Source organism: Cetorhinus maximus, chromosome 6 (assembly GCF_964194155.1).
Source record: "Cetorhinus maximus chromosome 6, sCetMax3.hap1.1, whole genome shotgun sequence".
NCBI lineage: Eukaryota > Metazoa > Chordata > Chondrichthyes > Lamniformes > Cetorhinidae > Cetorhinus > Cetorhinus maximus.
The window spans coordinates 90567310-90590956 of record NC_135884.1 but is presented as its reverse complement, the minus strand read 5'-3'; positions in this window follow the sequence as shown (position 1 = coordinate 90590956).

Below are 23647 nucleotides of genomic sequence, written 5' to 3'. Positions count from 1 at the left end.
AGAGCTGTAACCATTTTTTTTTACTCAGGCTGTCAGCAGCTGCCATTTATGTCTCAATGGTTTTTCCTGCGTTTTTCTGCTTTTGGAGGGCTCCCAGCGACTGTGGGCCTTCTTTTCTCAATTTTTAAAAACTTTCAAGGACTTCTTTTCTCTGGGATCCTTTCCTTTTCCCATTTTTTGTGGGTTGTTTGCAGCCGTCAGCCATGCCATTGTAGTTTTCCCGTGCTTTTCTTGGGATCCCTGCGATCATGGGTCTTTTGTTTCTTCAAGCGCTTGAAGAAAATATAAATCACTGCAGCACTTTCTACACTGGCTAGTTCTTTCTTTACACTTCTGCTCTTGCGGATCCCCTTTGTTTTTTTTTAACTTTGGGAGCGCTCCAGGGGACTTCTCAGCCGATCTGTTCTGGGTCCGTTAATTCTTTAAACCCAGAGCTGCTGCACTGCTCCCTGCTCTGATTGCCTTTTTTCTCTTTAGTCTACAGAGCAGCAGCAATTTTTAAAAAACTCTACAGGGACTTTGTTGTTTTTGAACCTTGCGCTTCAGGAGTATTGACGCACACTTTTTTTTTCACTAGTAATTTCCTTTTACTGGCTGTTTCATTGTTTGAGTGGCATTACTGCAAAAGTCCATCATCCTCATTGCCAATTTGTTATGTTTAACTATTGGTATTGCCGATTACCTTTTAGAGATTAATAAATACTCACATAGGCACAGAGGTGATTGAACAAGGTGCTTCGTTTATTGAATGCAGTAACTGAACTAACCAAAACAAACATGGACTCGGTGATCCCATAATACCCGGCTTCCAAGTACAGCAAGCTCAACAAGACATTCAATACATAACAGTCTGAATGAAGTTAATAACAGACAAATTCATTAAAGTGTCTTTGACAAACCTTTACCCATTTGTTCTCATAAAGCAATGATTAAAATACACATAAAAATACTTGATTACATCACTTGGGCATGATGTCTGATGATAAGTCTGTCAGTTAGTGGAACTAGCTCAGAGCCGGAGCAGCTCATGGCCTAGTCAGCACATTGTATCGCGGATCAACATTTTGACATCAGGGTCATTGTCTGCTAAAATGGGTATCTCATGCTACCCAAAGTTAAGTTACCTTTCGCAAAGTCTACTTGATATTTTTGAACCACTTTTGATTGTCCTGTCTCCAGTCTTACTGCTAAGATCTTAATGATCTTATAACCTATATTCAGCAGTAATATGAGAATCATAGCTGTTTACCAGCATAGAGGGAGTCAATTTTCCCATCTTGTCTCTGCCAGCTCTTTGCTTCAGTAATCCTGGATTAATTGCACTGGCCCACTCTTTATCTTCCTGTTTTAGATAGTTAGTCAACATTTCCTTAAAGAATGTAATGGTCTGTCTTTTAACCAGTGTCTGTGACAAATCAATCCCTGCTCCAGAACTCCATAGCATAAAGACATTTCTTCTAACCACTCTCCTCATTCTTAATTATGATATTAAAGAGATAGCCCGTTAAAACTGGCTTCCCTTTTCACTCAATTAAAAATGTTCAACATTTTTAAAACCTCTCTTAAATCTCCTCTAACCCTTCTCTTCTTGAATAGAAATAGTCCCAGGATCTCAAGTCTCTTCTCATAACTATAGTTTCCCATCCCTGGCATCACCTGGTGAATCTACACTTTACCCTCTACATAGCTTTAATATTCTTTCTGTAATTGGGTGGTCACAACTACGCACACAGCTCTAATTGTGTTCTAACCCAGGCTATCCATAAATCCATGATTACTTTTTTACTCTTGGACCTTATGTCCCTATTTATAAAATCCAATGTTCTTTGACCTTATGGTTTTATCTATCTCAGTTTGTTTTCAAGTAATTGTGTAGTTGAACCCCATGATCTCTCTGCTCATGCCATTTCTCAAGTGCATATTCCCATTCCTTGCCTTTCCACAAATGCATTATCTCACTTAACCAGGTTGAATCTGCCATCTGTTGTCCATTCTGTTAAAACAGCCTATGTCTTTCTGACATCTTATGAATGTGGATAAGAGTTTTACAGTCTTGTTGCTGTTTATCAAACTCTGTTTATTTGTGTCATCAATAAATTTTGAAACTGTGTCCCTATTCTGAAGTGCATATAATCTATATATACTGAGCACAAAACTGAACCTGGCATTGACTGCTGAGGTACACTACTTCCAAGCTCCATAATTCCGAGCAAAACTTATTTACTCAATTTCCTGTCTGTCAACCAATTTTTTATCCTTGCTGTTGAATTGTCCCATACCACATGCCTACATTTTTGTGTCTCCAACCGTAGCGTCATTTGTTGCAAAGACTCATCCTGTCAAATAGCACTGAATTGCTAGGATTCTCCTCTTTAGCCCCTTAGATACACATTATCCTCCTCCATTACAGAGAAGAGAAAGTTCAGCATAAGGTCTCCTCCATGGGGAGCTGCTAATTTTTCAACATGTCAGGGTGCACATGACAAAGAAATGTTGGAGCATGAGTGCGCTAGGTTAAATCATTCTCCCCTCCCACTGACCCAGGCAAAATGGCATTGGACCCTAAAGGGAGAGTCTAACACACTAATCCAACCACCAGCTATTCTTAGATTAGAATTTGCAATGAAGGATCCAAGTCAGAAGCCCAAAGCCCTAGTGCTGCCGCCAATGACTGTGAAATGCCAGTTTAAATGTTGAATTTGTGATCATTAAAGGAAAAGCACAGCCAAAGATAATTTCATTTACAATCTTTACTTAGCGATACGATACTGCATTGGAATTGTTCATTGATACAAAATAGTCGTTTTCATCCGGGGTTTGCAGCAAATCTGGTCACAGAGGTAATGAAGACAGCGCCAACGTCCCTGATACACTTTAGTGTCTTGCTGCACAGGACCTTAAAGGCAGACAGATAGATAATTTGCTTATTGAAAAATCAACATAGCAGCAGTTGCCAAATTGTGATGATAATACAAAACAAATCATCATAATTCATAACATAGTTAAAAACAATCATTAAAGTCAAAATAAAGTATAAAATAATACAGGGATTGCACAATTATGTACATTTCAGTACACAAATATTACAATATGTTGCAAAACACATCTCCTTAATTTATAGAATAGAAATGAAAGGTCCACTGTACTCTGCTTCTTGTGTTAAATTCCATAGATCATATGTTGTCAGGTTGAGTTCCTTAAATACTTGATTATTTACATACGATCTATGAGTTTTATAAAGTAGGAGATTCGGCTGCCTCATAGGCTACTTGTTCTATATCTTATGTGCAGAATGATGTATTTTCTCCTTATCTCCATTGCACATTTATTTCTGTGTGGTTGTGGCAAGAAATAGTGGCAGTGGGAGATGGGTTTCAAGAGTTTTCTAGTGAAGCCCAGACAGAGCTAAGGAACATATATGCAGTTGTTTGATTGTGTCAGAGTAGCTTTGGTCAATTTCAGTGTTTGTTTCTGTACATTTTCCAGCTTGTTCATATGCTCTGGTTAAGTCCAACATTCCAACCAGGCGCTGGGTATTCAACAATAGTTCTTATGTAACTATTAAACACAGTGAATAGGTCAGTTTGAGATACGTTGCGATGCTTGAGAAAACGTGGCATGTCAAGACTTCCATTTGCTCTCTTACACATTTCACATACTTGGAAATTCCATTTGAGATCATTTTCAATGTAGATTCCTAATAATTTAATATACGTTTGTTGCGCAATCTTAGCATCATCTAAGTCGATGAGAAGGGGATCAGGAGAGTTGTGCATGAAATACAATTCCATAGTGTTGCACTTTTGGGGTTCAGTTTCATGTGATTTACTGTCGCCTATTCAGTCAATGAAGTGCTCGCCTCTTGCACATGATTATGACTGTCCAAAAGGGTCAGGTCATCCACATCCAGGTTATCCACAATGGCTAAAAATATAATAAAGCTTAATTTGGTTCCTAGTGGGACCCCAACATGTAGTGTTATCCAACTGGAAGTACTCAATTTGTATCAAACACCTTGTTGTCTATTGTTGAGAAACAGCTGATTGAAGAGGCCCATAAGAAAATGGACTGTGAATAATCCATTTGTGTTATTTGTATTTGTAACAGAGATTCTACTGTTATTCTGCAATTCAGAGATGTCAGAAAATCGGTATAGGACCACATTCATCATCAAATGAATTATACTGGTTGACTGATTGACTAAATGCATCAGGAGTAATAAGTGCCAGAGATTGGGAGCATTCCAGGTCTCTAGCCCTCACTAATTAAGGTATTTTTATTAAAATATGCAAATTGCACAATCCAGTTCATTGGAAATTTCTAAAAGCAGTTTACACATTAGTTAATTTATGTATGAAATGGCACTATGCGTGTGCATACATACCCCTGTGTTCACTGTGAATGTAGATGAACGTACAAACATACATATGCACGTGCCCACAAAATGCGTATACAGCCACCGAGGCCCACAAAAATGTGCAGAAACAGAAACCTGTATATACATGTCCTGCACTTTATAAAATGTGCTCCCACACATACACAAAACTGCTCATGTGGCATTCGCATATACAGCTACATACATGCACACTCTGCAAACAGAAGAGCAGATTTTCAACTTTATGTTTTGAGGATTAGCTGCCTGAATTCTACTTGTGCATCCTGACTTTCTTTGCCTCACCTTTGGCAGCAGTGTCTTTAGCTGTCTTCAGTATGAAAGTGAGTTCAAGTCCCACTTCAGAGATATAAGCAAAATAGACTGACACTCCAATGCAGTACTGAGGAAGTGCTGCACTGTGGGGGATGCTGTTTCCCAGATGAAATGTTAAACTGAGGCCCTGTCTCTCAGATGGATGTAAAGGATCCCATGGCACTTTTTCGAAGAAGAGCAGGGTGTTCTTCCTGGTGTCCCGACCAATATTTATCCTGCAACCAACACACCTAAAAACAGATTATCTGGTCATCATCAGACTGCAGTTCATGAGGGCTGATCTGCCCAAATTGGTTGCTGCATTTCCTACATTATAAGTGACTATATTTCAAAGTACTAGATTTGTTTTGAAGTGCTTTGGAACATCCTTAGGTTGTGAAAGTCACTATATAATTGCAAGTCTTTCCTTCAGGTTTTTAGGCCCTAAATTCTGGAATTTTCCTCTCTTTAAACTGCTCCTCCATCTCATCAATCTCTCTGTCTTTAAGATGCCCTCCAAAGCCCACTGCTTTGACCAAGTTTCTAGTCACTAATTCTAATGGCTCCTTCTTTGACTTTGTGCCAAATTATTTGTCTGATTATGCACCTATTAAGTGCCTTAGGACATTATACCATGTTCAAGATGCTATATAAATATAAGCTGTTGCTATGGAAGCTCTCTAATTTCCATTTCAATAAAAATCTGTGGAAATGAAACCCGAGCAGTTTCCATAATGGGCAGCCAATCAATAATGGCAATTTTATGTCCACACAAGTTGAAAATCTGCCATAATGTCAATGTTTCCTTTAAGCTGCGTAAACAAGTTGTTCCCTTTCAGGTACTGCACGTGTACAACTATGCAAAAAAATTTAATGGGACCACACACTTAATTGCTGTGCATAAAAAAACAAAAGTTAGAGGAGACATTGCTCAGCATATCCAGAAATGCACACTGTCTGAACACACGTAGGCATCAAACAGGCTGTATAAACATTGAGGAATATGGTGAGCAGGCTGGAAGCGGAGGGCAAAATCAACCCTAAATGGGAGTGGGGGAGATGATGAGAATGCTGCACCAAATGGTCTTGAAATTTCTTTTTAAAGGGCCATTTTTTAATAAACAGTTGAGTGTTCCTCGCATTCACTTTATTTCCCAACTAAAAATTGAGAATTAGGATTGAGCATGTATCATGATCATAGTTTTTACAGAGCTTGAAGCATTTCAGGCAAGCCCTGATTCTTACTCCTGGTTCTGTACATTGCATACCAAATACTAGTTTTACCATTTTTTTTTAGCCTTACACAGCCCTGCAACATGATCTGATGTGCATTATTGCTCCTTTATGTAGAGGCTAAATGACATTTGGTGGTCATTTGGTCGATTGTTACCGAACCTACTACTGTCTTTCAGATGAGACACTAAATTGAAGTCCTATCTGCCTGCTTGGGTGTATGCAAAAGATCAATTGCACTGTTTCTAAGAAAAGCAGGGAAATTATCTCCAGTGTCCTGGCCCAGATTTATCCCTCAACAGACATCCCAAAAGCAGATTATCTAGTCATCATCACATTGTTGTTTGTGGGAGTTTGCGGTGCACAAATTGGCTGCCCTATTGCCTACATTACAACAATGACTACAGTTCAAAAGTATTTCATTGGCTGTAAAGCACTTCGAAAGTTCCAGTGGTTATTAAAAGTATAAACCGCAAGTTTTTCTGTTTTTTATTGCTATAGAGGAAGAGCAGTAATCTGATAGTCCCATGTTGTAGTCTGTGAGTAGTATCCCATCTGTTGTATCAGGAGATTGGACATCCCTTTTTAAAAATTTTTTTTATTATTTACGAGGTGAAGGCTTAAGGCCCATAGCCCAGGGCACCATCAAAGCTGAAAAGAAGTAACTCCAAGCTTGTGTTTGAATGTATGGATTGGAAGTGGAAAGAAGACAGAGGAGCTCCATAGTTTGGGATCCTAGTAAAGATTGAGTTAAAGCAGGGACAGTGTGTTGAGCCTTGATTTGAACACAGAAGAGAAAGGAAAGGGTCAAGTAGCACAGCATTTATAGAGAAACAGGACAGAGAAGTGCTGAAATTAAAATAGGGAAGTTCTGCTGTTCACTCACTGCAGCAATGGCATAAAATGGGTAGAGGGAAATTATTTTCGCTTGGTTCAGTCACCCCTCCTAGACACTCTCTCCTGCGGACTGGTCCTTTCCTTTGTCTGCTGCACTGTAAAATGCCTTGGGACATTCCATATGCTAGAAGTTCTTTATAAATGCAAGTTATTGTGTTGCTGCCTTTCTCAAGACACTTTCAAAACAGCCCAGACACTCTTTGAATGCATTTTTGTTTTGGTATCAAAAGAATCTCTGAATTCCTTTTAAGTACTTCAGTTTCCTCTTTATTGGCCATACTACTATCGACCACGTTGATTAGCACAGGTCAAGTAGCTCAATTCTGGTAATCAGAGTTGTAACTTTGAATATTTTTAATGAATTTTATTGTGTGATGGAATACTCTCCACTTGACTGGACGAATGCAGCTCCAACGACACTCCACCATCCAGGATAAAGCAGTCTGCTTGATTGGCACCCTATCCACAAACATTCACTCCCTCCACCATCACCAAGATGCACTGCAGGAACTCACCAAGCCTCCTTAGACAGCAAGTTCCAAACCCATGACCACTACCATCTAGAAGGACAAGGGCAGCAGATATATGGGAACACCACCACCTGGAAGTTCCCCTCCAAGCCACTCACCATCCTGAATTGAAACTATATCGCCTTTCCTTCACTGTCGCTGGGTCAAAATCCTGGAACTCCCTCCCTAACAGCACTGTGGGTGTATCTACACTACATGGACTGTAGCAGTTCAAGAAGGCAGTTCACCACCGCCTTCTCAAGGGCTAGTAGGGACGGGCAATAAAGCTGGCTGAGCCAGCAACACCCACATTACATGATCTCTCCTTCCCTTCACTCTTCATGATAATTTTAAAGTGATGACATAACTGACACCCCAATTAGAGGAAACAGCTTTCCCTATTCACTCTATTCAGAATTCTAGAACTCTCTATTAAATCTCCTCTGGTCTGCTCTTCAGCAATAGAAATAGTCCCAGTATCTCAAGTCTCTCCTCATAACCATCGTTTCCCATCCCTGGCAACAACCTGGTGAATCTATACTGTAAGTTCACTATACCGGGGGCAGAGTGCAGTTATAAAAGATGAGGCCATTTGTTGCTGTCTTAATGTATAGTTATAATGTAGGAAACACAACAGGCAAATTAAATACAAACAAGCTCACACTTAGCACCATGACTGCCTGCTGTTCTCCTGTGTGTGCTCTATTTGTTTAACGTGTATGAATAAATGTAGTTAGCTACTTTGGAACCTGTGCCCAGCTCAAGTATGGTGTGTTAATGAAATCAGTTTCTGGAATACCTTGGAATGAAGTAAAGTGCAGTGGCTGCCAGCATTCTAGGATTCTGAAAATCTAAAGTCTGCAGGGGCCAAGAAAAGTCACAGAGTCAGGTTCATAGTCAGTGCAAGATCTACTTATGAGGAGCATGGTGAGATGATAACAAGAAGGAATGGCTCATTATAGTATCTAGAAGTTACGAATAGTATTTGAGAGTTTTTTAATTCTTTTGTGGACTGTGGGTATGATTGACAAAGCCAACATTTGTTGCTGATCCATAATTGTCCTTGAAAAGGTGGTGGTGAGCCACCTTCTTGAACAACTGCAGTCCGTCTGGTGCAGCTTCTGGGAGCGGAGCTAAGGGAATTCCAGGATTTTGATCCAGCGACAGTGAAGGAATGATGATTTAGTTCCAAGTCAGGATGGTGTGTAGCTTGGAAGGGAACTTGCAGGTGGTGATGTCCCCATCTGTCTGCTGCCCTTGTCCTTCTAGCTAGTAGTGGTTGCACGTTTGGAAGGTGCTGTTGGAGGCACATTGGTGAGTTCCTGCTGTACATCTTGTATGGAGTACACACTGCTGTCATTATGCTTCAGTGATGAAGGGAGTGAATATTTAAGTTGGTGGATCAGGTGCCGATCAAGAGGACTGCTTTGTCCTGGATAGTGTCAAGTTTCAAGTGTTGTTGTAGCTACACACATCCAGGCAAGTGGAGAGTATTCCACCACACTCCTGACTTGTGCCTTATTGATGGTGGACAGGCTTTGGGAAGTCAGGAGGTGAGTTACTCGCCACAGATTTCCCAGTTTCTGACCTACTCTTGCAGCTACAGTATTTATATGGTTGGTCCAGTTCAGTTTCTGGTCAATGATAATCCTCAGGATTGTGATAGTGGGGGATTCAGTGATGGTAATGCCATTGAATGTCAAAGGAAGATGGTTAAATTCTCTATTGTTGGAGATGGTCATTGCCTGGTTCTTGTGTGGCACAAATGTTACTTGCCACTTATCAGCCCAAGCCTGAATGTTGTCTAGGTCTTGCTGCACATGGAGATTACTGTTTCGGTATCTGAGGAGTTGCGAATGATACTGAACACTGTGCAATCATCAGTAAATATCCCCACTTCTGACCTAATGATGGAGGGAAGGTCATTGATGAACCAGCTGAACATGGTTAGGCCTAGGACGTTACCCTGAGGAACACCTGCAGCAATGTCCTGGGACTGAGATGATTGGCCTCCAACAAGCACAACCATCTTCCTTTGTGCTAGGTATGACTCCAGCCAGTGGAGGGTTTCCCCCTGATTCCCATTTACTTCAATTTTGCCAGAGCTCTTTGATGGCACACTTGCTCAAAAACTGCTTTGATGTAAAGGGCAGTCACTCTCACTTTCCCTCTTGCGTTCAGCTCTTTTGTCCATATTTGGACCAAGGCTGTATGTAGCCAGGAGCTAAGTGGCCCTGGTGGAACCCGAACTGTGCATCAGTGAGCAGGTTATTGCTGAGTAAGTATTGCCGCTTGATAGCACTGTCGACAACATCTTCCACCAATTTTCTGATGATTGAGAGGAGGCTGATGAGGTGATAATTGGTTGGATTGGATTTGTTCTGCTTTTTGTGGACACGACATACCTGGGCAATTTTCCATATTGTTGGGGAGATGCCAGTGTTATAGCTGTACTGGAATAGCTTGGCTAGGGGAACAGCTAGATCTGGAGCACAAGTCTTCTGTACTATTGCCGGTATATTGCCAGGGCCCATAGACTTTGCAGTATCCTGTGCCTTCAACCATTTCTTGATATCATATGCAGTGAATCGAATTAGCTGAAATTGACATCTATGATGCTGGGGATCATTCACTCAGCACTTCTGGCTGAAGATGGTTGCAAATGCTTCAGCTGTGTCTTTTGCATTGACTTGCTGGGCTCCCATCATCGAGGATGGGGACATTTGTGAAGCCTCTAACTCCTGTTAGTTGTTTAATTGTCCAACACCATTCATGACTGGATGTGGCAGGACTGCAGAGCTTTGATCTGATCCATTGCTTGTGGGATTGCTTAGCTTTGTCTATTGCTCGCTGCTTCCGCTGTTTGGCATTCAAGTAGTTCCATGTTGTAGCTTCATCAGGTTGACACCTGATTTCTCGGTATGCCCAGTGTTGCTCCTGACATGCTCTCCTGCACTCTCCATTGAATCACAGCTGATCCCTTGGTTTGATGGTAATGGTAGAGTGAAGGATAAGCAGGCCATGAGGTGGTTGTGATTGTGGTTGAATACAATTCTGTTCCTGCTGATGGCCCACATGGATGCCCAGTTTTGAGCTACTAGATCTGTTCTGAATCTATCCCATTTAACACGGTAGTGCAACACAACATGATGGAGGGTATGCTCAGTGTGAAAATGGGACTTAGTCTTCACAAGGAGTATGTGGTGGTCATTCCTACCTATACTGTCATGGACAGATGCATCTGTGACAGGTAGGTTAGTGAGGACAAGATCTAGTAGGTTTTTCTGCCTTGTTGGTTCCCTCGCCACCTGTTGCAGGCCCAGTCTGGTAGATATGTCCTTTAGGACTCAGCAAGCTACGTCATTAGTGGTGCTCCCGAGCCAATCTTGGTGATGGACATTGAAGTCCCCCACCCAGAGTACATTCTGCGTCCTTGCCACCCTCAGTGCTTCTTCCAAGTGGTGTTCAACATGGAGGAGTCAGCTGAGAGAGGGTACTACGTGGTAATCAGTAGGAGGTTACCTTGATGTGAGAAAATGCTGAAAGATCTGGTAAATAATCATTACTTCTCAATTTAATTCTAAAATAAACAGGTTCCATAAAAGGAGCTGTAGGTTCACAAGCTGTGGAGGGTCTGTTTTCAAATTGCCATGCACTTTATAACCAGTTGGAGAAACCTGTGCACCCTTTGCTGCTCCAGAATGGAAACCATTAATTTTCCAAATCTACAAAGTAACACTGGTAAAATTTGTACTTAGTTTCTAATGATGTTCCCAAGATTTCATTACATCCATTCATTGGAGTTAGGGAGTATCTACAAATATAGTCTAAACCACAGAAGCTAAAATATTTAGAGTATAAAAGGTAAAACAACCCAGCATATAACAAGAGAAACCACACCTACAGAATCCAAGGATTCTTGTAAATTATCCACATGTCAACTGCACATAATTGGCTAATGTGGTATTGATTAGAATACCTCACTGCAGAGTTAGCAAAAACATGTAGAATGTTTATTGTATATTTTAAAATCTTTATTCTGGGAAAAATTTACAAGTAAAAACATAATTTGCCATCTTATGTAGCTGTCCATTAAAAGATGTAGAGTCTGAAAATATATATTTATAATTCATAATGTTCATATTGATATAAATATAGATTCATTCACATTGCTGCCCGTGGCTGCATCTCTGGATGAAGACCCCAATCACAGGATTTGAGGAGGATGATGATAAATGAAGGTGAAGAGGAAAGGATAAATTCATGATATTGGAGATCCACCATCTATGGGGTCTACAGCTGGGTAAGAAGGAGGGATGATATCACCCTTCTCCAGGATCCTTCACATGGCCACCTCACAGAAGGTTGAGGGCATCTGTTGAGGCACCTATAAAACATGAAGGTACACATCAGCCACAGGATCAGCCTCAAATTCCCCCCAACTCACTCTTTGAAACAACAGTAAACACAGATCCTAACATTTCAGGACACAGATAATGTCACAGCTGCTTTCTAGTCTTACGTTACATCACCTGCATAGTGACATAACCACCCTGCACTACAAGGTGGCCTCTGGGAGGCATGGGAAAGCCATGTGAGTTCTGGAGAATCCCTGAGCCACCACCAAGTTCCAATGGGCTGAGGGAAAATTGGATTTAAGTGGCTCAATGATGAGTCTAATTATCTTCCCATCGCCAGCAGACAGGGTTCCGCTGTGGCTCAGTTCATAGCACCCTCGCCTTTGAATCAGAGGGTTGTGGGTTCATGTCCCACTCCCGGAAAACCAAGAACTGTGATTGTACTTGAAAGAAGTTGCAATCTGTGACTGTTGGTAACTCGAAAGAGTTTCCTGCATTGGGCCCTTCCTGCCCCCAACTTAATTGGGGACAGTTTTCCCAATGTCTGGAATCCAATGCGGGTACACCCACCTGATTCTTCTAGCATCCCACCACCACCTACCTGCTACAGCAGGCTGCACCTAGTCCAGCCCCATATCTGTTACTGTCTCTTCAGGTAACAGTGTAATGTAAGGGAATCATTGAGGTCTCTCTGAGAAAAATCATACATTGCTGAGGAATCCTAAAAACCCTCTCAGAATATATGCTAGAGCATTTATAAGTAGCCTGTGATCCTTATTTTTCATATGTACATAATTAAAAATATAAATGAAAATGTAAAAGTTATGGAAAGTTACATTGTGTGCATTTTGGTTAGATTGGATTAATTTGTGGCACACCATCATATGCTAATCCATTCCAATTTGGGTCAGTCAAATGCAGAAAACACAGGCTGATGGCAGTAAACTGCCAGTGGTAAAAGTACTTGGTCACTTTTTTACAAAGATCATGCTTTAAATTTTAAAAATGTTAGCTTTTTGTCAAAACACGCAAATATTAAAGAAGTATATGCTTTAAGGGCAGATTGCCTGGCTTTAACTAAGAATTGGAACCTCATAAAGGAAACATTTTATAAGACACCAAAGAAAAAGTTGACAACAGTTTTGACTGCACTGCCTAATGGAATATTACCTGGTTTCTTTACTGGAGGCCAAGGTTGTATGATAGGTGCTGGAGGTTGCAAGATAGGATTTTGCCATTGAGGCATTGCCTCTAATTGATTGTTTTTTGTTGCTGAGGATTTCGAATCCAGACGTTTATCAGGAGAACTGAAATCGAACGAGTATCTGATCAGCTTTAAGAACAACTTCTTGCTTGTGGTGTAATAGGTAAGAAAAAAACAAACTGAAGTGGAAAAAGGAATCAAACTTTGGCCCTAACCTCTGAAAGTGTGGTTGCAAATGTCTGATTGCATGGCCGGAGAAGTATACTTCTACAAAAAGAGCACAAGAAACGTCATTAGAAAGAAGTCAAATAATTGAAGACTTTTCAAATTGTTACAATACAATCTGAAAACACATTACTGCTAGCATGACTGAATCTCATGTCCAATTACAACATTCATCACAAAATAACTATTTATTCAAACTTCATTAATGTAGGAACAGGAATAGGCCATTCAGCCCTTCTAGCTTGTCAATATTAATGGCAATTACATTGTTAAGGTTTAATGGCAATTACATTGTTAAACAGGTGATGGGTATTTGTACACCTATAAATGCTGTGGACTCGAAAGAGTTTCAATATTTATAAATGCTGTGGAGGAGTGTTGACTCTGTACTAAGTCAATAAACTCTCTGCAAGGAAAGACTCTGTCTTAGTTTTGACCTCACCAACTGGCTTGACCCCTTATAACATAGCCTGTTCTACCACTTAATTGGATCATGACTGATTCCTACCTCAAGTTCATTTACCTGCCTTTGCTCCATAATCTTTGATAACCTTACCTAACACAAATCTACCAATCTCAGACTTGAAAGCTTTATTTCTCTCAGTGCCCACATCCTTTTAGGGGAGAGAATTCCAGATTTCTGCTACCCTTTGTGTGAAAAAGTGCTTCCTAATTTTGCTCCTGGTTCTAATTATACATCTATCAAATCATTTTAACAGACAGGGCTTTGCATTGGACTTGGAGCCCATCCTTTCCAGCATGGAAGTAGTGGCCATCTCCATGACAACACGTGCTGACCTGGCCACGATGGATTTGCTGGTGGCTGATGCCTCATCTTGCATTGTAGCACAAGTAGAGGCCACCACAATGTCTCAGTGCTGTAGTAGGGTCTCAGACTGAGGTCATGGGAGCCATGCTTGTTATCATGCAAGCCCAGTTTTGTGCCCTGCAGCTTTAGACTGCTGCCTTCATGGTTGTAAATCTCAAGCTCAAAGGAGCTTTCAGGGTCTCACAGCAGTCCAGAAAAATGTATTCCAGCAGATTACTAGGATTGCTGAGGTGCCCCTGGGTGTGGCAGTGGCTCCTTGATGCACCAACCTGTTGTGCACCCTCAGCATGATAGATTCAGGTTCCACCAGAGCCCTGGCTGGTCACCAGGCAGATAGTCCAGATTGCTGCTGCCCATGCTAAGGTGATGCAGTCCGTCGGTAGGTCCTTAAGGCCCAAAGCTGATTGAGGCTGTTCTGCAAGGCCATCTGCAGACTCCCCAACTGAAAGCCTTCCACCAGCCATGCTGCAACCACTGGGATAGCACTGCCTAGGAACAGGCCAAGCAAAGGCATCTGGAAAACATGCAGTAGGGAAATGCGCAAGGGTGGCTAGTTCAGTTTTGTTTGTATTATTGGAAGTGTTGTTGGATAAAGTTGTTATGGAATGGGTTTTTTTGTGGTGCCTTTTGTGTCAGGATTTTGAATGCTGTGATGGCCCGTGGCACAGAAACAGAAAGATGAGGATTTGTGGAACATGGGGGGTGATGGTGTGATTTTAGGTAAACTGGAGACTGACAAATGTTCCTGGACTGCACATCTGGAGCAACAGGTCCTGGTAGCATCATTCTTGAGCCTGCTCTGCAGATGCAGGTCTGTTTGAAGGAGGTGGCACAATTCAGTGACCACCTCCTTGGTGAATCATAGCCACCTCAGACACTGCTCCTGGCTGAGTTTCCTGGTGTCCAATTGTGGCGTATTTAAGAGAGGGTGTTAATAGGATCTGTGAGGTCCAAATTGGTATTAGATGCCGAGTAGCATCATGATTTGTCCACTCTGCATGCTTCCAGCGCACACATGGCAAACCTGCGCTATTGCCCTTCCACACGTAGCACACTACGTAGGCTGCATCAGAAGTGGATTGGTCAATATTTTCACGACTCTGGACTCCCTTAGCGCCAACACTAGCAGCACTATGGAGCCCACTTTTGCAGCCTATATTTCCTGTGCGGTGGGGGAGGGATTCCTCAACTGTCAGAATGCGCTCTTTCGTGCATGCGCACGAAAGAGCGCACATCTCCCTGAGGCAAAGTGCTGCCTCAGGGAGATCGCTGAAAGGCTGGCAAATATAAAAAAATAGAACAATAAAAAATTCATTAACATGTCCCCCTCATGTGAAAATGTCACACAAGATGGGACATGTTAATGAAATAAACAAAAACTTTATTAAACTTTTTTAAAACCGCTATCAAACCTCATCCCGCCACTGGTTGAGGTTTGTAAAAAAATCACCTGCCCGTTGGGTCCATGCGCCGAGCTGAAGTTCGCACGGCAATAATCATGGGTGATTTTAATATGCATATAGACAGGACTAATCAAATTGGCAAAGGTAGCCTTGAGGGAGAGTTCATAGAGTGTATTAGAGATTGTTTTTTGGAGCAATATGTTGTGGAACCAACCAGGGAGCAGGCTATTCTGGATTTGGTTTTGTGTAATGAGATGGGATCAAGTAATGATCTCATAGTAAAGGATCCTCTAGGGAAGAGTGATCATAGCATGATAGAATTTCAAGTTCAGTTTGAGAGCGAGAAACTTGAGTCCCACACTAGTGTTCTGGAGTTAAACAAAGGTAACTACATAGGTATGAGGGCAGATTTGGCCCTAGTGGACTGGGCAGGAAGACTACAAGGTAGGACAGTTGATGAACTGTGGCAGATATTTAAAGAGATATTCAATTCCTCCTAAGTAAAATATATCTCAATGAGGAAGAAAGATGGTAAGAGGGGGAAAAAGCATCCATGGCTAAGCAAGGAAGTTAATGATAACTTAAAGGTAAAAACTAAGGCATACCAAATTGCAAAGGTCAGTGGCAGGCTGGAAGATTGGGAAACTTTTAAAGATCAGCAAAAAGTTACTAAAAAAATAATAAAAAGAGCAATGGTAAATTCTGAAAGAAAACTAGTGCAAAATGTAAAAAACTGATAGCAAAAGCTTCTACAAGTATATAAAAGGAAAGAGAGTAGCTAAAGTGAATGTTGGTCCCTTGGAGGGTGAGACTGGGGAGTTAATAGTGGGGAACGCAGAAATGGCAGAGACGCTTAATCAATATTTTGCCTCAGTTTTCACAGTGGAGGACACTAGTACCACCCCAATAGTAACAGGTAGTGCAGAGGATATAGAGAAGGAGGAACTTAGAACAATCACCATCACTAGAGAAAAAGTACTGAGCAAACTATTGGGATTAAAGGGTGACAAGTCCCCAGGACCTGATGGCCTACATCCTAGGGTCTTAAAGGAAGTGGCAGCAGAGATAGTGGATGCATTGGCTATAATATTCCAAAATTCCCTGGATTCTGGAAAGGTTCCAGTGGATTGGAAAAATGCTAATATAACGCCCTTATTCAAAAAGGGGGGGAGGCAGAAAGTAGGAAACTATAGATCAGCTAATTTAACGTCTGTCCTTGGGAAATTGTTGGAATCCATTATTAAGGAAGTAGTAATGGGGCATTTGGAAAGTCAAAATGCAATCCATCAGAGTCAGCATGGTTTTATGAAGAGTAAATCATGTTTGACTAACTTGCTAGAGTTCTTTGAAGATGTGACAAGCAAAATGGATAATGGGGATCCTGTAGATGTAGTATATCTGGACTTCCAGAAGGCCTTTGATAAGGTGCCGCACAAAAGATTAATACACAAGATAAGATCACACAGAGTTATGGGTAATATATTAGCTTGGATAGAGGATTGGCTAACCAACAGAAAGCAGAGAGTCGGGATAAATGGGTCTTTTTCTGGATGGCAAGCTGTAACTAGTGGGGTGCCACAGGGTTCAGTCCTTAGGCCCCAACTATTTACAATCTATATTAATGACTTGGATTCAGGGATAGAAGGTACTGTAGCTAAATTTGCAGATGACACCAAAATAGGTGGGAAAGTAAGTTGCAATGAAGAAATAAGAAATTTACAAATGGATATGGACAGGTTAGGTGAATGGGACAAAATTTGGCAGATGGAGTTTAAAGTGGATAAGTGTGAGGTTATCCATTTTGGTCGGAAGAATAAAAAGGCGACGTATTATTTAAATGGAGAGAAACTTCAGAATGCTTCAGTGCAGAGGGATCTGGGTGTCCTCGTGCATGAATCGCTGAAAACTAGAATGCAGGTACAGCAGGTAATAAGGAAGGCAAATGGAATTTTGACATTTATTGCTAAAGGAAGTGTATAAAAATAGGGAAGTGTTGTTACAACTGTACAAGGCATTGGTGAGTACTGCACCTGGAGTACTGTGCACAGTTTTGGTCCCCTTACTTGAGGAAGGATGTAGTTGCACTGGAGGCGGTTCAGAGGAGGTTCACTAGATTGATTCCAGAGGTGCGGGGCTTGTCTTATGAGGAGAGATTGAGCAGTTTAGGTCTGTACTCACTAGAGTTTAGAAGGATGAGGAGATCTCTTTGAGGTATATAAGATGCTAAAGAGGATAGACAAAGTAGACGTGGAGCGGATGTTTCCCCATGTGGGGCATTCTAGAACAAGAGGCCATAATTTTAGGCTAAGGGGTGGTAGATTTAAATCAGAGATAAGGAGGAATTACTTTTCTCAAAGGGTCGTGAATCTGTGGAATTCACTACCTCAGAGAGCAGTGGATGCCGGGATGCTGAATAAATTTAAGGAGGAGATAGACAGATTTTTAATTAGTAATGGGTTGAAAGGTTATGGGGACAGGGCAGGAAATTGGAGTTGAGGCCAAAATGAGATCAGCCATGATCGCAATGAATGGCAGGGTAGGCTCGAGGGGCTGAATTGCCTACTCCTGCTCCTAGTTCTTATGCTCTTATTCTCACACTTGTGCAGATATTCTCGAACCTTGTAGCACTTCCCACCATTCAACTTTACCCTTCAGCTGCCACTACAAAGTTTCTTACACACACTGTCATCAAGTTCCACAAAGTCCAATTATTCCTCCTCCTTCCTTCTCTGAAGTCTTATACCTCTTCAATGTTGAAGCATGACTCCTCACACTATCTGCTCTGACTGTTACTTCAACTTCACAACATCATTTTGACCAAAGAAACTGACACTCACACGAGTATAAAATTCTTAAACTACTTTTATTGTCTGACCCATTTACTAGATGCTACATTCAAATTACGCTCAATACTTTATATACAACACATATAAATATATATACATGCACACTTATAAATACATTTTACTGTTTAACTTTGTATCTTTTACTATAATTTGTTTTGACTGTTAATGTCTCTTTTTCCAAACCTTTACAATTATATAAAACTGTACAATATAAATTTTATTCCAATTTTCAACTGTTTAGATTTATTTAATCAGCATTTCTATTTTGCTGTAACATTACATATTCGCACCGTATGTCTAATCCTCCTTTCTTTATCAAATATTTTCTTCAGTTTCCTACCAGCAATGTCTTGGGAGACTGACCAATAATACATTAAAGATCCTGTGCATACAAGTCATACATTAAGTGTGTCCATATATAAACTATATCATTTTTTGATTGATCAATGATTTGGAAATTTGAGTCAGAAAAAAATCATTTAGCTATCATTCATCGATCCTGCAACAACACAAAAGCAAAATACTGCAGGTGATGGAAATCTGAAATAAAAACACGAAATACTGAAAACATTCAGCGGGTCAGGAAGCATCTGTGGAGAGAAATAGAGTTAACGTTTCAGGCTGACTTGACCTTTCATCAGAACGTTCTAATGAATAGTCATCTCGACCTGAAATGTTAACTCTGTTTCTCTCCACAGATGCTTGCTGACCTGCTGAGTATCATCTGTTGATCCTGCTTGGCTTGAAGGAAATTTGAGTCAATGAACAAACGTTTTATCACCATCCGCTTATTTTGCACAAATGTCCATCATACCCTCTGGCTCACAGCGAGCAATGCCACTAAGGGGTTCACTAGTTACATATTAAAAATAGCAAGGGTTCCAAGATCAGTGCTAGTGGTATCCAATTGGAACTTCTTTGGAAGTGAAAAGTTCCCACTGTATATGTTTTTAAGCAAATTTCCAATTCCAACCTCTGCAATTAATTGCCTAATGTGAAGCCTTGCAGAAAGAAGTCCGTGCCAGCACACAGCAAAATCTGGACAACAATCAGGCTTGGGCTGATAAATGGCAAGCAACATTTGTGCTGCATAGTTGCCAAGCAATGACCATTTCGAACAAGATAGAATCTAATCACCTCCCTTTGACATTGAACGGCATTCCTATCACTAAATACCCCCACCCTCAAAATCCTATGGGTTAACTCGGATCAGAAACTGAACGGGATCCATTTTATAAATACTGTGGCTGCAATAATAGGTCAGAGGCTGGAATTCTGCAGCGAGTAACTCACCTCCTGACTCCCCGAAGCCTGACCACCATCTACGAGGCACAAGTCAGGAGTGTGATGGAATACTCTCCACTTGCCTGGATGAGTGCAGCTCTAACAACACTCAAGAAGCTCGACACCATCCAGGGCAAAGCCGCCCACTTAATTGGCATCCCATCCACCACCTTAAACATTAACTCCCTCCACCACTGATGCAGCTGTGCGTACCATTTCCAGGATGCACTTCAGGAACTCACCAAGCCTTCTTTGAAAGCACCTTCCAAACCTGCAAACTCTACCACCCAGAAGGACAAAGGTGGCAGACATAGAAACGCTACCACTTTGAAGCTCCCCGCCAAGCCATCCTGACTTGGAATTACATCACCATCCCTTCACAGTCACTGGGTCAAAATCCTGTAACTCTCTCTCCTCAGCAGCACTGTGGGCATACCTGCACCACATGTACTGCAGCAGTTCAAGAAGGCAGCTTACCACCATCTTTCAGGTGCAATTAGGGATGGACAATAAGTGCTGGCTTTATCAACAATGCTCACATCCCAAGAATGAATATTAGAAAAAGCAAAAACCACAACAACATACCCACCTACCAGTCATGTAGTCTCCTGGGAGAGTGTATATTAATGTAATGGCTCTCTCCTGAGTGTGAATCCATACCTGTTCAGGAATGTGCTTTTTAGTGAGTGTTACGCCAAATACATTTAACAGTTACACACTCACACTCCTTCTCTCCTGGTTCTATTTAATAGTGAAGCTTTTCCTCTCATACACAGTTATGATGCAATTTGGTAGCACCCTCATCTCTGAGTCAGAACAGACAAACCAATTCTCGCAAATTTATCATGAAAATCATGATCTCTCAGTAAAATTGAGGCTCACTTGCAATCCTGCAAGAAGGTTCTGATATGTCAGGATTTTTGACAGGCATTGAAAAAACATTTCTTTCCTGACCTGCCACATCCTGCTCCATCCCCAAGAGAACATGCAGCTGAAGGGCTGCTTTTCCCCTTCAGCGTGGCATTAAAGTTTACGACAGACAAATGGAAAAAGGGATGCCTTGTGAGTGCCAAAGCTGGGGCAAATGTTGCACATGGTTCTTGAGTGTAAGTACACATCCACAACACAGTCCAAGGCTCAGCCTGGTATGTGAATAACTAAAATTGACTAAAGCAATTTCATTTCTTTTTCCTCAAGCTTTACGACGCTTCATAATTTTACACAAAGGCACAATCTGTCCTACACATTCTTCAATTCTTCATGAAAGGAAGATTGCAGTTGACGGATTAAGCATGGTTGTGCGATTGACCGGGAGTCAAGGGGACCTAGCGGCCCCAGGGTTTGGTGCTACGTGAACAGGAATCTACTGCATCCTTAGTGTTTAAACACCTGGTGATATGGTGCACACAGAACATTGGAGCCAAATCTCTAAGAGGAATCTCTCTAAGAGCAAACTCCTGTTTGCTCTAGGAGTACATCTGGGCCACAATGACCAGAATCAAATTAGAACTGATGTAAAAACTGAAAAGAAGAGAAAACAGTTAACAATAGATGTACTTTACTGAAGCCAATTAAAAAGGAGTCACATATATTGGAAAGAAAAGATGCAAATAAGACTGTGCACAAACCACAGAGAATGTTGCTTAGATGCTTAGGGGACAAAACTCCTTATAATTACATTTACAATTGACAAAGAGGTACAAAATGCACTGATCAATAACACGCAGTTAAATACATTTATAAACAACATGTCGATGAAATCAAATACTTATAAACTAATAAATGGATATACACAAGATATTAGTACATTGATAACTAACACATAAGTGCTCACAAAAAAAACGTAATATGTACAGCCCAATTCAATTAAGCATGGAAGAGATACATGGATCCAACTAACAGAGTGACACATATAAATGCATTTATATGGTGATGAACCCGCTCCTCTCCCTGCCTGGTATATGGCAACTGTGAGGCCTGAGTTCTGCATCATGGGAAGAATTTTCCCTCCCGTCGGCGGGGGGGAAGTGCAGGAGCAGGCGGGCAGGCGCGCCTCCGATCGGTGCCCCCAACTGGGGGTGCGCCGCCATTTTACGTGGGTGGGCCAAGTATGCTATGTGCTCCCTGTACGGGTGGGGGTGGGATTCCCTCAGCTGAGAGTGTGCTCTTTCGCCCATGTGCGCGAAAGAGCGCACTGATCTCCCTGAGGCTAAGTGATGTCTCAGGGAGACCGGCTCGGAATTAAAACTTTTAAAATAAATGTTTAAAAAATTTCCCTGACATGTCCCCTCATGTGGCACTGTCACATGAGTTGGGACATATCCATCACTTTAAGTCAATCATTTATTAAATATTTAAAAACCCTCATGAAACCTCATCCCGCCCGTAGATGAGGTTTCATGCTTTTTCTTAAGCCCGTCAGGGCTCTGGCCTGTCAATTACCTAAATTGTTTTATTAATGGCCTCAACAAGCCGCTGAAAGGTCGGCAGGCACACAGCTGACTCGTCTGCGCCCCTGCCAACCTGAAAATGGAAATGATGCGGGGTGACATCGGGAGTTCCGCCCTATGTCATCCCACATCATTTTACGCGTCGGTGAGCGGGCCCTGCCCCACACTCGCCGACCTAAAGATCCTGCCCCATGTGTCTTTTTGCTGTAAGCTCATTGCCCTCTGAGAACAGAATGTGGCATTGGACTCCAGGTGCAGCCATGATCACACCAAGTTAACAGGTAGGAGCTTGTTAAAAGTCTTTTGCAAAGCCTTTTCAGATGCAGTAATATAGTTTTTGTAAAAAAAACTCTAACCTGTTAGAGATTAAATAAGCCACTAATGAGGTTTATACACCAACTGTCAAGTATGTTGTTTTATTTATTTTTTTTAAAAATAGCAACTTATGATTTTTATACCAAACCTCTTGTTTTTTTAAGAGTTTGTCTCATGATTTATGACATGGTGGAGTTGGCATTCTTGTCAGAAAGTTGTGACTCCAAGCCCCACTTCAGAGAAAGCCTTGCACACATGATTAGACAGATTCTCCAGAGCAGTACTGAGGAAGTGCTAATTTGTTGGAAGTGTCATTTTTCAGACGGAATGTTAGCTGAGGTCCTGTCTGCCCTCTCGAGGATGTTAATCATCCCAAGGCACTATTTGAAAAAGAGCAGGGGCATTCTCTCTGATGTCCTGGCCAGCAGTTTGAGAGAGGAAGGAGCGGCAGAATTCGAGCAAACTGAGATTGTGATCAAGAGTAAGTATTGAGGTAAGAATCCAACATCAACAATAATTGAATTGGGTTTATAAAGTGAGGTTTTAAGTTTTTTTTATTTGCTCATGGGATGACGGTGTCACTAGCAAGGCCAGCATTTGCTGCCCATCCCTAATTGCCTTCGAGAACAATTAAGAGTCAACCAGATTGCAGTGGATCTGGAGTCACATGTAGGCCAGACCAAGTAAGCACAGCAGATTTCTTTCCCGAAAAGACATTAATAAACTAGATGGGTTTTTGTAGAAACATAGAAAATAGGAGCAAGAGTAGGTCATTTGGCCCTTCAAGCCTGCTCTGCCATTCAATATGATCATGGTTGATCCTCTTCAACGCCTTACTCCCACTCTCTCCCCATACCCCTTGACACCTTTAGAGTCCAGAAATCTATCTATTTTCTTCTTAAATATATTCAGTGACTTGGTCTCCACAGGTGGTAGAGAATTCCATAGGTTCATCACCTTCTGAGTGAAGAGGTTTCTCCTCATCTCAGTCGTAAATGGTCTACCTTGTATCCTGAGACTGTGACCCCTTGTTCTAGACCCCCCCAGCCAGAGGAAATATCATCCCTGCATCCAGTCTGTCCATCTGTGTCAGAATTTTATATATTTCAATGAGATCTCTCATTCTTCTAAATTCCAGTGAATGCAGGTCTAGTCAGCCCAATCTCTCCTCATACGACAATTCTGCCATCCCAGGAATCAGTCTGGCGAAACTTCGCTGCATTCCCTCTATTGCAAGTATATTCTTTCTTAGGTAAGGAGACCAAAGCTGCACACAATACTCAGGTGTAGTCTCACCAAGGCCCTGTACAACTGCAGTAAGACATCCTTGCTCCTGTACTTAAGTCCTCTCGCAATGAAGGCCAACATACCATTTGCCTTAACTGCTAGCTGCACCTGCATGTTTGC